Source organism: Elephantulus edwardii, unplaced genomic scaffold (genome assembly GCF_000299155.1).
Source record: "Elephantulus edwardii isolate Elephantulus edwardi_28Jun2011 unplaced genomic scaffold, EleEdw1.0 scaffold00156, whole genome shotgun sequence".
Taxonomy (NCBI): domain Eukaryota; kingdom Metazoa; phylum Chordata; class Mammalia; order Macroscelidea; family Macroscelididae; genus Elephantulus; species Elephantulus edwardii.
In genome coordinates, this window is record NW_006399906.1 from 3,502,255 (window position 1) to 3,514,198 (window position 11,944).

An 11,944-nucleotide genomic window follows, 5' to 3' on the forward strand; every position below is an offset into this window, starting at 1 on the left:
TAGCAGTCCATGGTACCCTCAATACTCTTCTCCAGCACCACAGCTCAAAGACATCAATTCTCCTTCTATCCTCCCTAGTCATTGTCCAGCTCTCTGATGCATAGCAAGTGGTTGCAAGGACCATGGCCTTTATCATAGTTCATAGAAAATTATGCTGCTAACCTAAAGGCCATTCTTCTTCAATTCTACCAGCTGTTCCTCAGAAGAAAGATTGGTAATCTCTTCCTGTGCAATTCACAGCCATGGAGGCCTTCTGGAGGGCCAGCTATGAGTGAGTTCAAACTTAGCAGCAATAAATGCATTTTTTCAGTTGTGGTGTTGTAATTAGGTGCCATCAAATCAACTATGACTCATAATGACCTTAAGAGCAAAAAATAAAATCTGCATTTTGTCCCATCCTCCAACATCCTGGTGATTTCTGATATGTTCATGCCCATTACAGTCATGGTGACAATCCATATTGTGAAGTCTTCCTCTCTTAATCTCTGACCGTCCACCATTTCCAGCATGATGTCTTTTTTCCAAAGACTGGCTTCTCTTGAGAAGTCCAAAGTGTGTCAGAGGAAGTTTCACCTGGCCTCTAAGAGCACTTGGGCTGCATTTTCCTCCAGGACAAACTTGTTCATTCTTTTGGCAGTCCAGTATTCTTCACCAACATCCCAACTCAAAGGCATCAATTCTTCTTTCACCCCTATCCACTGTCCTACTCTCAGATACACAGGAGGTAATTGAGTTAGAAAGTTCCAGATACATGCTAACGCAAGGAGTGGCACCAGGAAACTTCTCAAATTTATCCTGGCAGTGAATCCATAGTTTTGTTAGAAAAGCTGGCCTTCCAAAATACAGGTTTCTTCTTTCATTTCTCAAGATGTCTCCAATCTTTTGCTCATATTCAAACAAATCTGTGAAAACTGGAAGAACTAAAAGGCTACGTTGTCACTTCTTTGAGCACATTCCCCAACTCCACATGTAAGTTTTTCTCTTCTTTCAGAGAACTTTTTTCTTCTTGGTACTGTCTATGCTAAGCAGTATGGCATTTGAAAGGGTACTAAGAGTTGCTTTGGACACATAAACATCAGCTATATAGCATCTAAAGTCATAGGGCAACACACGTAGTAGTTAGAGGAAATTACACAAGATTATTGGCAAGCCAGCTAACACAGTGTTCATATATTAGACAACAATTTAGAATATTTCTCCAAAATTCCAACTGGAATCTATTTAGCCAAGGAAACATTACCTGACATTTTACATATTTGGTATCTTTCCCTCAATTCAGCTGATTTCCCCACTCACTCATGTAGAGCCAGGCAAATTCCAGAGCCTCTACCATCTTGTAGTCTTCCTCTCCCTTTCCATTCTTCCCTTGCTCCCCAATGTTCAGAGTGAGCAGAGAAATCATTCATCCAAAGTTTGGACCCCAAATTAATCAGTCATGTTGGTCAAGTGTTAGAGCTCACACATTCTCATTGCTAGAAGACGAGGACCTGTACCTCAGAAGGACGAACCAGTGTGGACCACCACAACAAGCCAGAGTTGAGAAAATTCCCATTGCCTTGGGACTTCCTTAATTTCACCCTCTAGGTTTACCTTAGTCTGGACTGGACACTGGTGCAAATTACAAAGCCTTGATTTCTTCCTCGTTCAGATTTTGAGGTTAGCATGAATCAGAGTGCCCTGTATTCTGTATGGGTTCTGCCCTTCTCTGTTCCCTGTCAGTATTCAACAAAGCAAGTTAATCTCCCTAGTAAGTGACAGCTCTGCCCCTTGTAACTGGCATGGAATCAATTTTTAAACTTGATTTGAGAAGTGAGGGGAGTATCAGGAATTCAGCACTTGCCGGTGGATTCATTAGCAAGCTGAATCGGTTTTAGCTGGAATCTGCTTGGCTGTCCTCATCTCTTAGTTCTGCTTTTTTTTTCTTCCTTTTATCATCGATCCTGCCCACAAGACATATTACCTACTCTGTCTACTGAGGACACCAAGCTCTTTTGTTAAGTTGTTCACAGCAGGCGTGCGCACACACACGTATACACACACAGAAAAAGAGAAAGCGAGCTGTGGCTCAAAGTTTGGCAGCTTTGAAAAGAAGAGGGAGAAAAAAAAAATCAAGTGGGCAGACACTATATTTTTTTACAGCAATTTATCCAAATCCCCCAGAATGCTGTTGTTGTTATTGTTAAGTGTCCTTATATTGGCTCCAACTCATAGTAACACAATGTCTAGCAGAAGCAAACACCGCATAGTCCTGCATCATCCTACCAATTGCTGCCTGCTATGAGCCCATTATTGAAAGCACCGTGTCAATCCATCTTACTGAGAGCTTTTCCTCTGACCCCCTATTTTACTACACATGATATCCTTCTCTAAGACGCGTCCCTCCAGACAGCTTGTCCAAAGCACTTAAGTTTTAAACCACTCAAACCAAATCCACTGCCATGGAGGCAATTCTAACCCATAGCAACCCTTATCAGGCCTCTAAAGCTGTAAATCTTGACAAGAAGAGATTGCTCATGTTTTCTCCTCTGGAGCAACTGGTAGACTCAAACTGCTAACCTTTTGGTTAGCAGCTTGACACTTTATGACCCACTAGGGCTCCTAATTTAAACTTGAGAGAGATGAAATGGACTGCTATTGATCATTCTGAATCAGACAATCATACGATCTGCTATGCCTGGCATGACAAATTGAAGAGGAATGGTGTTACATTCATCATCAAAGGGAGCAGTTCAAGAACTACCCCCAAGTACAAAGCTGTCAGTTGTAGTGTAATACTCATAGACCTACCAGGAAGACCGGTTAATATGACTATTAATCAAATTTATTCAATAATCACTAATGTCAAAGGTGAATAAATGGAACATTTCTACCAAAACCTGCAGTCTAAACCTGATCAAGCATGCCGTCAAGATGCACTGACAATTACTGGTCATGGATGTAGAAGTTGGATATGAAGAAAGATCTGTAGTTGGAAAACAGAACCTTAGTAAAAGAAACAATTCTGGATAACACATGATAGAATTTTGCAGCAACATAACCAATTACATATCTGTACAACTTACTGGATGGAATACACAGGAATCAAGTACATATGAGATGATGAGAATGCCATAGGATAAGGGCAAATCAGATTCCTTATTCCTAGTGTCTTTAAGGGTTATACTTAACTCGATAGCATCTAATAAAAACAACAATATGTAAAGACATGATGTGGAAACTCAAATCATTAGGCTATGGGTTGATTCAGAAAAGATCATCAAGTTCTTAAATGCAGGTTCAAGTTGTTGTTAGATGCCATTGAGTCGAGTATGACTCTTAGTGACTCTATGAACAAAAGATCTGAACGCTGTTCTATCCTGTACCACCCTTACACTTCCTGACACACAAGATCCCATTTCAGCCACCATGTCAGTCCACCTATTTGAGGGTCTTTCTCACCTTTGCCAGCCCTCCACCTTTCCCAGCAGCATCATGTCCCTCTTCCATAGAATAGCACCTCCTAGCAACATGCCCAAAGTATGTAAGGTGAAGCCTCATCATTCTTGCCTCAAAAGAGCACTCTGGCTGCATCCTTACCAAGACATGTCTGTTCATTTGGTGCTCTTAGCTGACACTACAGCTCAAAGGTATCAATTCTTCTACTGACATCTTTATTCTTTGTCCAGCTTTCAGAGACATAACAATTGATTAGAAAGACTATGATCAGATGCACCTTAGTCCTCAAAATGACATCATTACTCCTCAATAATTTGGAGAGGTATCTAACTGCAGATTTTCTTCTAGAAGAGGCAAAATATCTCAGCCCAGAATGCTATGAGAAAGCAAAACACTCAAACTTATGACATTGAGTGGGAACCAATTCATAGCTGATCCTCCAAAGTGGGTTTTCTTAGACCGTAAACGGCATGGAAGGAAGTTGCCTTGTCCATCTTTCTCTGCAGGAGCAGCCGATGAATTAAAATCATCAGTCAGGTGCAGCCTTTGGATTAGCAGCACCGGTCCTTACAGACTACACAACCAGAGCTCCCAAGGGACATCTTCAAAGCAAGTAAAGACAATTATCCTCAGGAGGTACATACTTCCTTTCAGAAATATTCCCCCCCTTCCCACCCTCCAAGTACAAGAAAGTTTTCCTTTTGAGTAACATGGATGGAATTTGAGGCTGCTTATTTAAAGGGCCTAACATTCGTTTTTTGATGGGGGATTTAGGAGATTGAATTTCTGGCCACTACAATATTTTCTGTTTCTGAATTGATTCTGAATCTAGTTGATGAATGTTTAATCAGGAACAATTGGAAAAACGACACCTTTTTCATTGTAAGAATATCAGGCAGGTCGAGCAGTACTGTTCTGTTGGTCAGTACTCTACCTTTGCTCTGCACTACTATTTAGCACTTTGTGCTAAATGTCTATTCTGTCCACAGTGGTCACAAAGTCCTGGTGTCAGTAGCAGACAATTTTATTAAGAAATCTGTCTGTAGGGTAAAGTACAGTCACAGAGTTGACCTCTAGCTCCCGTGAGAAGGGGTGAGAGCTATTGGCCTATCCTTCAGTTCCAAATATCCATCATTTCTGTCCATGCCCTGAGAAATTAGTGGGAGGAATTCCTAGTGGAAGGGAGAAGAATCTTCAATCTCCCTTTTAAAAAAATAGTCTAGGGTTCCCTTACAGCCAAATATAAAATTACATTCTTTAAAACTGTTTGTTACTATGGAAACCAACCAGTGCCAGTTGCTATCCATTCTGTTCTGACTCAGGTGGCCTCTATGTGTCACTGCAGAACTGTACTCCACAGAGTTTTCATTCGCTGATTTTTCCAAGGTGGCTCTAGTGGGTTCGAAACATCAACTTTTCAAACGTATTACCGTTTGTGAGCCCAGGAAGTCCCTCCCAGTGCCTATTGCTGTCAAGTTGATTAGCCCTCACCGTGATGAAGCAGTTGGTTACTAGTTGAAAGATGGATGATTTGAGCTTACCAGCTATTCCACAGGAGGAAGACATGGCAACCTGCTTCTATAAAGATTACAGCCTTGGAGAAACTCTGGGGCTGTTTTCCTCTGTCCTCTAGGGCCACCACGAGGAAATCCGTAGTGAAGTTTATCCAGTAGTCTTCTCGAGAGTGTGACCTCAGTGTTGGAGAGAATGCCTAAAGTCACATCAAGTTTCTCATCTTAAAATGAGGTTTGGCCTTTACATCACAGAAAACGGACTTGCTGACTCTACCACAATGACTCTATTCTTACAGATCAAGGGGGGAAAATTATCTGGTAAGAACAGAGGGATAGTGAGATAAAGCATTTCTTGGAATCCAGAACATTCTATAATTCACTACTGTTGACAAGTAAATGATATCAAATCACATGCAGACTGCAAGCTAGTTCACTGTACCCCAAACCTAGCCCAGCAAAGAAGAATATAACATTTCATTTTTTCATTTACTCATAATTTATGGAACAATTACTATGTGTCAGAACCTGTACTGAGCACTATAGGTAGTATTTTTAATAAAAAACTAGCCCCACCCAGGAAAATTCCCCAAGGACTGCCATACAGTGGTTCAGATTCACAGACCCCTTAAAAAAGGAGCCAGTAAGATGCAAGTAGCACGTCAAGTAATATGCCAAACCATCATGCCCTAGGCCACAGCTAATTGGACAGAAAATGGTCACTGAAACCAAACATAGTGAGTCCACAGACTAATCAGCATTCTGTATACGGCCTGGCAGGGCAAAGCAAAATTCTTTTCACATTTTTGTGAGCTAGTAATAACCTATGGTTATTAATATATCCTTCCTGAGATATCGTATAACTAGAATTAGTCAGAAGATATGAGATTAACAAACAACAACACAGAAAATATCTCCATCACCTTTTTCCCAAATTTCTAAATTCCGTAAAGATGCTGCCTTTAATCTAGAATTACTTTCTAGTCCCAGTTTCTATAATGACAAATCACTATCTGGTTTCTATTTTTTTTTTTTTACGTTTCTATGAGATTCTGACTGCATTATTAGTAGAATGCTTCTTAGAAGCAAAAATGATGAAACTTTATCTCAGATACTTTGGGCAAGTTATCAGAAAGGGCCAGTCCCGGGAGAAAGACATGCTTGGTAAAGGTCAGTGAAAAACAGACTCAAGATGTGTTGACACAGTCAATGCAACAATAGGCTTACTCACAGAGGACCTTGTAGAGATGGCATAGGATGGGACAGTAATTTGTTCTGTTGTACATGGGATCACTATGAGTCAGAGAAGAGCGTACTCAACTACAACTCACAACAGCCATGGAGTGGATTCCATCTCACAGCAACCCCATCGGACAGTAGTACTGCCTCACAGGGTTACTGGAACTCATTAACCACTATGCCTTTGGGCGTCCTTAATAATGTAAGAACATACATTTACTGCCTCAGGATATTATAAGTTGCAGTTTAGCAAGTCTATTATGAACTCTGGTGGATTAGGGGGTAGGAAGTTGCATTGCTAATCGAAAGACAGCCAGTTTGAATCTACCTGCTACTCTCTGGAAAAAACGGGGGCAATCTCCTTCCATTCTATTTACAGGCCCTGAAAATCCACTGGAGACTCAGTTTCTGCTCAATGACAATGAGTTTAAGGTTTTGGGGGTTTTTTGTTGTTTTTTTTTTGTTTGTTTTTCGTATAGGACCGAGTAGAACTGCTCAGTAGGATTTCCAAGGCTGAATTCTCTATAGAGGGGAACAGGGAATTGTGCTACTAACCCAAAGGCTACATACACCTCTTCGGCAGTTCTCATGTAGCAGCAGCTCCATGACAGAAAGATGGTGTCTAAAAAGAGAAAAATTGGTCATGGAGGCACAGGACCATGAGCGTCTCTCTGAAAGGGCCAGAGGGAATGGGAACAGCCCTTCACCACCCCAGAGCAGAGAGCAGGCCAGAAGCTCATAGCTCAACCACATGGTGGCTATAGAGCCCCACCAACTGAAAGAGGTTCTTTTTTTTGTTGATGACTCACAGACTCACAGCAGTGGTACCAACCATAGAGTTTGTTAAGGAAGAAAGTTGGAAAGTGTCAGAGGCTAAGACTGTTGTTGTTGTTGTTGTTATGTACCGTCAAGTTTTCTGCGACTTATAGTGACCCTATGTACAACAGCCCTAAACCCTGCTCTATCCTGTGCCAGTCTCACTGTCTCTGACACACCTATCCCCATTACTCCAGTCACTGAATCAATCTACCAGATAGAAGGTCTTTCTCTCCTGCACTGTTCCTTCACGCTCTCAAGCATTACGCCCTTCTCCAATGACTGGTCCCCCCTTGCAACATGACCGAAGTATGTCAGATGAAGCTTCAGAATCCTTGCCTCCAGGGAGTAGCCTGGTTTAATCCTCTCCAAGATGAACCTGTTCGTTTTCTTAGCAGCTCTTGGTATTATTCAATACTCTTCTCCCACACCACAGCTCAAAGGTATCAATTATCCTTCTATCCTCCCTAGACATTGTCCAGCTTTCCAATGCTTAGCTAGTGATTGCAAAGACCATGGCCTGTATCAGGCACACCTTAGTCTCCAGAATGACATCACTGCTCTTTAGTACTTTGGAGAGGTCCCTAACAGCAGACTTTCACATCGCAATACATCTTTTAATTTCCTGGCTGCTGGTGCCAAGAGTGTTGACTGTGGACCCAAGTAAACTAAAGCTGTGAACAATCTCATATCTTCACCATCCATCCTGATGTTTACAATTGGCTCAGTGGTAAGAATCCTTGTCTTCTTGATATCGAGTCTCAATTCATATTGAAGACTGCAGTCCTTGACCTTCTGTGCAGCAAGTGATCCAGGTCCTCCTTAGTTTCAGTAAGAAGGGTTGTGTCATCCGCATAACAGATAATCTTCCACCAATCCTGATGCTGCACTTCTCCTCATAGAGCCCAGCCTCCCGGATAATATTTTCTGCATACAGGTTGAAAAGGTATGGAGATAGGACTCATCCCTAGCGTACACCCTTCCCAATTTTGAACCATGCAGTATTTCCTTGCTCTGTTCTGACTACTGCCTCCTGGTCACGCATTAGCATGATCAAGTGTTCTGAGATTCCCATTCTTCTCAGAGTCAGACCCAGTTTGTTATGGTCCACACAATCAAATGCTTTTGCATAATCAACGAAGCACAGATAGACATTCCTTAGGTACTCCTTGATTTCAGCCAAGATCCATTCAACATTAGCTACAACATTCTTAGTACCACATCCCCTTCTAACCCCACCCTGGACTTCTGGTAGTTCTCTGTTGATGTGCTGTACCAGTCATTTCTGGATAATCTTCAGCAGAATTTTGCTTGCAAGTGATATCAATGATATTGTTTGATAATTTCCACACTCTGTTGGGTCACCTTTCTTTGGAGTGGGAATAAATAGAGGTCTCTTCCAGTCAGTATAGTATCATCCAAAATAAGTCCAGGCTTTAGCCCAACTGTTCCAAGGCACAACTACTCAGTTCAGGCTCCGGTTTCAATTCAGCAAGCAGCTTTTCTTTCCATCATCAAAGGCAAGAACAGCAATATCTTTTAACTGTGGCCAACAAGAAGACAAGAAGCCTCAGGTCACACCTTGCCCTTGTTTGCCCACAGCAATGCTAGTCTCTCCAACACCAGAGTCTTGCCATCACAAGACGTGATTGCCTCAAGTTTTGCTGCCACAAGCCTTGTTGCCCAGTGTGAGAAGCACTCTTTATATTGCTGCTTCAGCTGTTGATGATTAGCAAGACTTTGCTGATTTGCAAGACCATGTTTCTAGTGTTAAGGTAGCTGGAACCAGAGGGCCTAACTAACGGCTTAAAAAAAAAAAAAAAAGTAAAAAGCCAACTTTAAGCTAACACCACAGATGGGTAAGCACAACCTTGGAAACCCATTGGAGGGTCAACTATGATATGAGTTGGTTCTGACAGCATGGCAATAAGTTTGAAATTTGAAACTTTATTGAAGCAGAAGAAGCCACTTCTTTCTTTCAGTTCTGGTTTAACTTTCAAGTTCACAGCCGAATGCTTTAACCACTGCAGCAACACAGCTCATAAACTGTCTTAAAATAGGCCCTCATTACTTGAGCTAATCTGAGTGAATTACAGTTCCTTGCAAGCAAAATCGTCCATTAAACAAATACGATAGGATAAGAGGGCCATGAAGAAAGCACAGAGGGAGTAATTAGTACAGCTAAAAGTTAACACCCCAATTTTTGAATTTCAGTATTCTCTTGTGCTGAAAAAAATGTGCTGTATTTCAAAGGTCACCAGATCCAAATTGACATAATGAATTATATAAAATGGCACACTTAATTTCTTCAAGATTCCAAATTTTTATTTTTTTTTCCTTGGATGGGTTCAAACAGGAAATTTTTGGAAGAGCCCCTCTCCTTGCTGCATGAGATCTTGTATCAGTTGGCCCCAGGAGGAGTGACAAAAGTAAGACTCTAATTAGGGCACTTTTGAGATGGCCAACAAACAATGCCAAGCACTACCACAAATGAGCTCCAGAATCAATAAGGAGAAAGGGAGCCCACTCTAACTCTACAGGAGCAGACCAAGGAGAACGCCCCTTAATTGGGCCTCTGCTCGAACCTGGCGCGCTCTCCCATCAACGTGTGACATTTGCTAACTAGTGAAGCACACTAATCACCAAGCTTAGACGTGGATTGGTAGAACCGTGTTTCTCCTTGCCACAGACTCCTCGGGGAAAGCACAACTTGCTGAGCAGCCTTGAATCTTACCACTTCGTCTCTCGGCACCTGTTGGCCGTTATGCAAAGAAGGTAGTTTATTATCAAACATAAACTTGGTCAGTAATGGCGCAGAGGACTCCTCAGTGAGGGGTAAGGAAACTTCTACTGGCATAAATATTTTCTCTCTGCAAGCTCATACGGTGTAAACATTCCTTGACAGTGGTGAGCATCCTAAAGCTGAAAAAAAGAAAAGCGGGAAGGGGGTCCGGAAGTGTTTCAAGGCATGAGTTTGTGAAACAAAACAAAAGCCGCCCCCACTGGTTTAAATCTGTGTGCCTTGAGTGGGTGGGGACCGGATGGGGAGACATTATTCCAAGTCCCCTTGGCTGCTGCGGAAGTTCTCTGGGTTCTCTTTCACTCCTATGAAAAGCTCTCGGTACTGATGGGAGAATGCACAGTTTAGATAAAGTGGATTAGAAGAAGAGAGAGAGAGAGATGGCTCTAATTCTTTCAGAGACGCTAAAAATGGGATGGCCGCCTGTTCTAATAAGTCCTAGAAAAGGGCCGCGCTTATCTCGGCTCCAGCCTGACGTCAGTAATTATACAGAACATGAGAAGAGAGGCCCCTGTTAACCAAAGCAGGGGCTTTATCTGGCCTTTGTTGGCTCCTGGATAAGTCCATTAGCATTGCAGCCTGGAGATCCCCCCAACATATAGTACAGTGTTTACCCTTATCTTCCGCCCGACACAAAAGCTCCGCCAAGACAAAGCCAAGGAATGTAGGGCTCTTCTAGGCCAGGGGAACGCCTCTCCCACTTATCTCTTGTACATAATTATTATTTCGAGTCTGCGTTTGTTTGCAGGTTAAAAGAAAATAACGTATGATAGAAAAGCCACCCTGAGTTTCCTGGGCTCTGGTCTCATTAGCCAGATCTTAAAACTCTGGGACTTCAGAGAAGTTTTTGCCAAGTGGCTAAATGAAATGCACACACTTGCAAAGTGTTATGAATATTTATGATGGTTTAATGATGGGATTTTTTCCCCCCTGCATCCATGAATAATAAAGATTTTAACAAGAACAGATAACGAGATGGGGACAAAACAATGAAGTGGTTAATACAAGAACCTTCTTGGAGGGATCCCACCGAGAACAGCAGGAGATGGTGGCCTCCCTTCCCTCTCCACTACAGCAAAACAGGGAACAGAGTTTAGGCGCTCCCTTCCCCCACTTTTTAATAGATATTTGCAGCTGAAATAGGCTTTTTATCCCTACTTTGTGCCTAAGCTCATGGTCTCCCCTGGAGGTGTAGAAGTTGAGCATGATAGACACCACCTTTGTAAAGTGACCTTACATTTCTAATGGCTGTTTTTCTTTCAGCCTTGGATCTACAGCGGAATTTACAGCGTTGCCTTTCCTAAACAAGCAACTGATTAAAAAAATCCCCTGGGAGAGGTTGCAATTGCTGGGCATTCCCTCAACAAGATGGATTGACACAGTGGTGTAACAATGGGCTCAAGCATAACAAGAGATTGTGAGGATGACAAATGATAGGGCAAGGTTCAGACCTGTAGTTCATAGGTCCCTGTGAGTCTTTCTGATAACATCATCACCACCACCTCTCTCTGGAAGCTATATAGACTATCTCACAGGCCCCTAAGTCTCAACTTTAGGAAGGCTTTCAGTTGTTAAAAAAAGGTTGCCATCTCCACTGATAGTTTAGGAATTGGAGGGAATTAATTCTCTAGGAGGAGCAACTTCTAAGAGACATCTCTTAGGTGTTCAACAAATATTTACCAAATGAATTAATGGATCTAGGGGATTGAGGCAGTTTGCCCTTGAGAGCAAATCACTTGAGCCAAAGGTAGCTAGGCCAGAATTCCTTGATTAGAAACCACTTGGTTGTCCTGGAAGTTCCTGTCAGAGTTCACGTGTGTGGAAAAGCAGAATGATTCCAGGGTAGGCTAAGGGAAAGACCAAGAATGAGGACACAGAACCAGACCTACCTGTAAGCCTCTGACTGGGCTTCAGAGGGAATTACCAAACCAAAAGTGAAATCCACTGCCATCTGGTCAATCCCAATCCATGGTGACCATCATATTTCAGAGGCTGCAAATCTTCACCCAAGGAGACTATCTTTCTCCTGATGAGCTAGCATCCGACATTTTGGTTATCAACCTAACTCTTAACACTGGTACTTCTCATATGTTGTTGTTGTTGTTTTTGCTATGTGCCGTCAAGTCGCCGGCAACTCATAGTG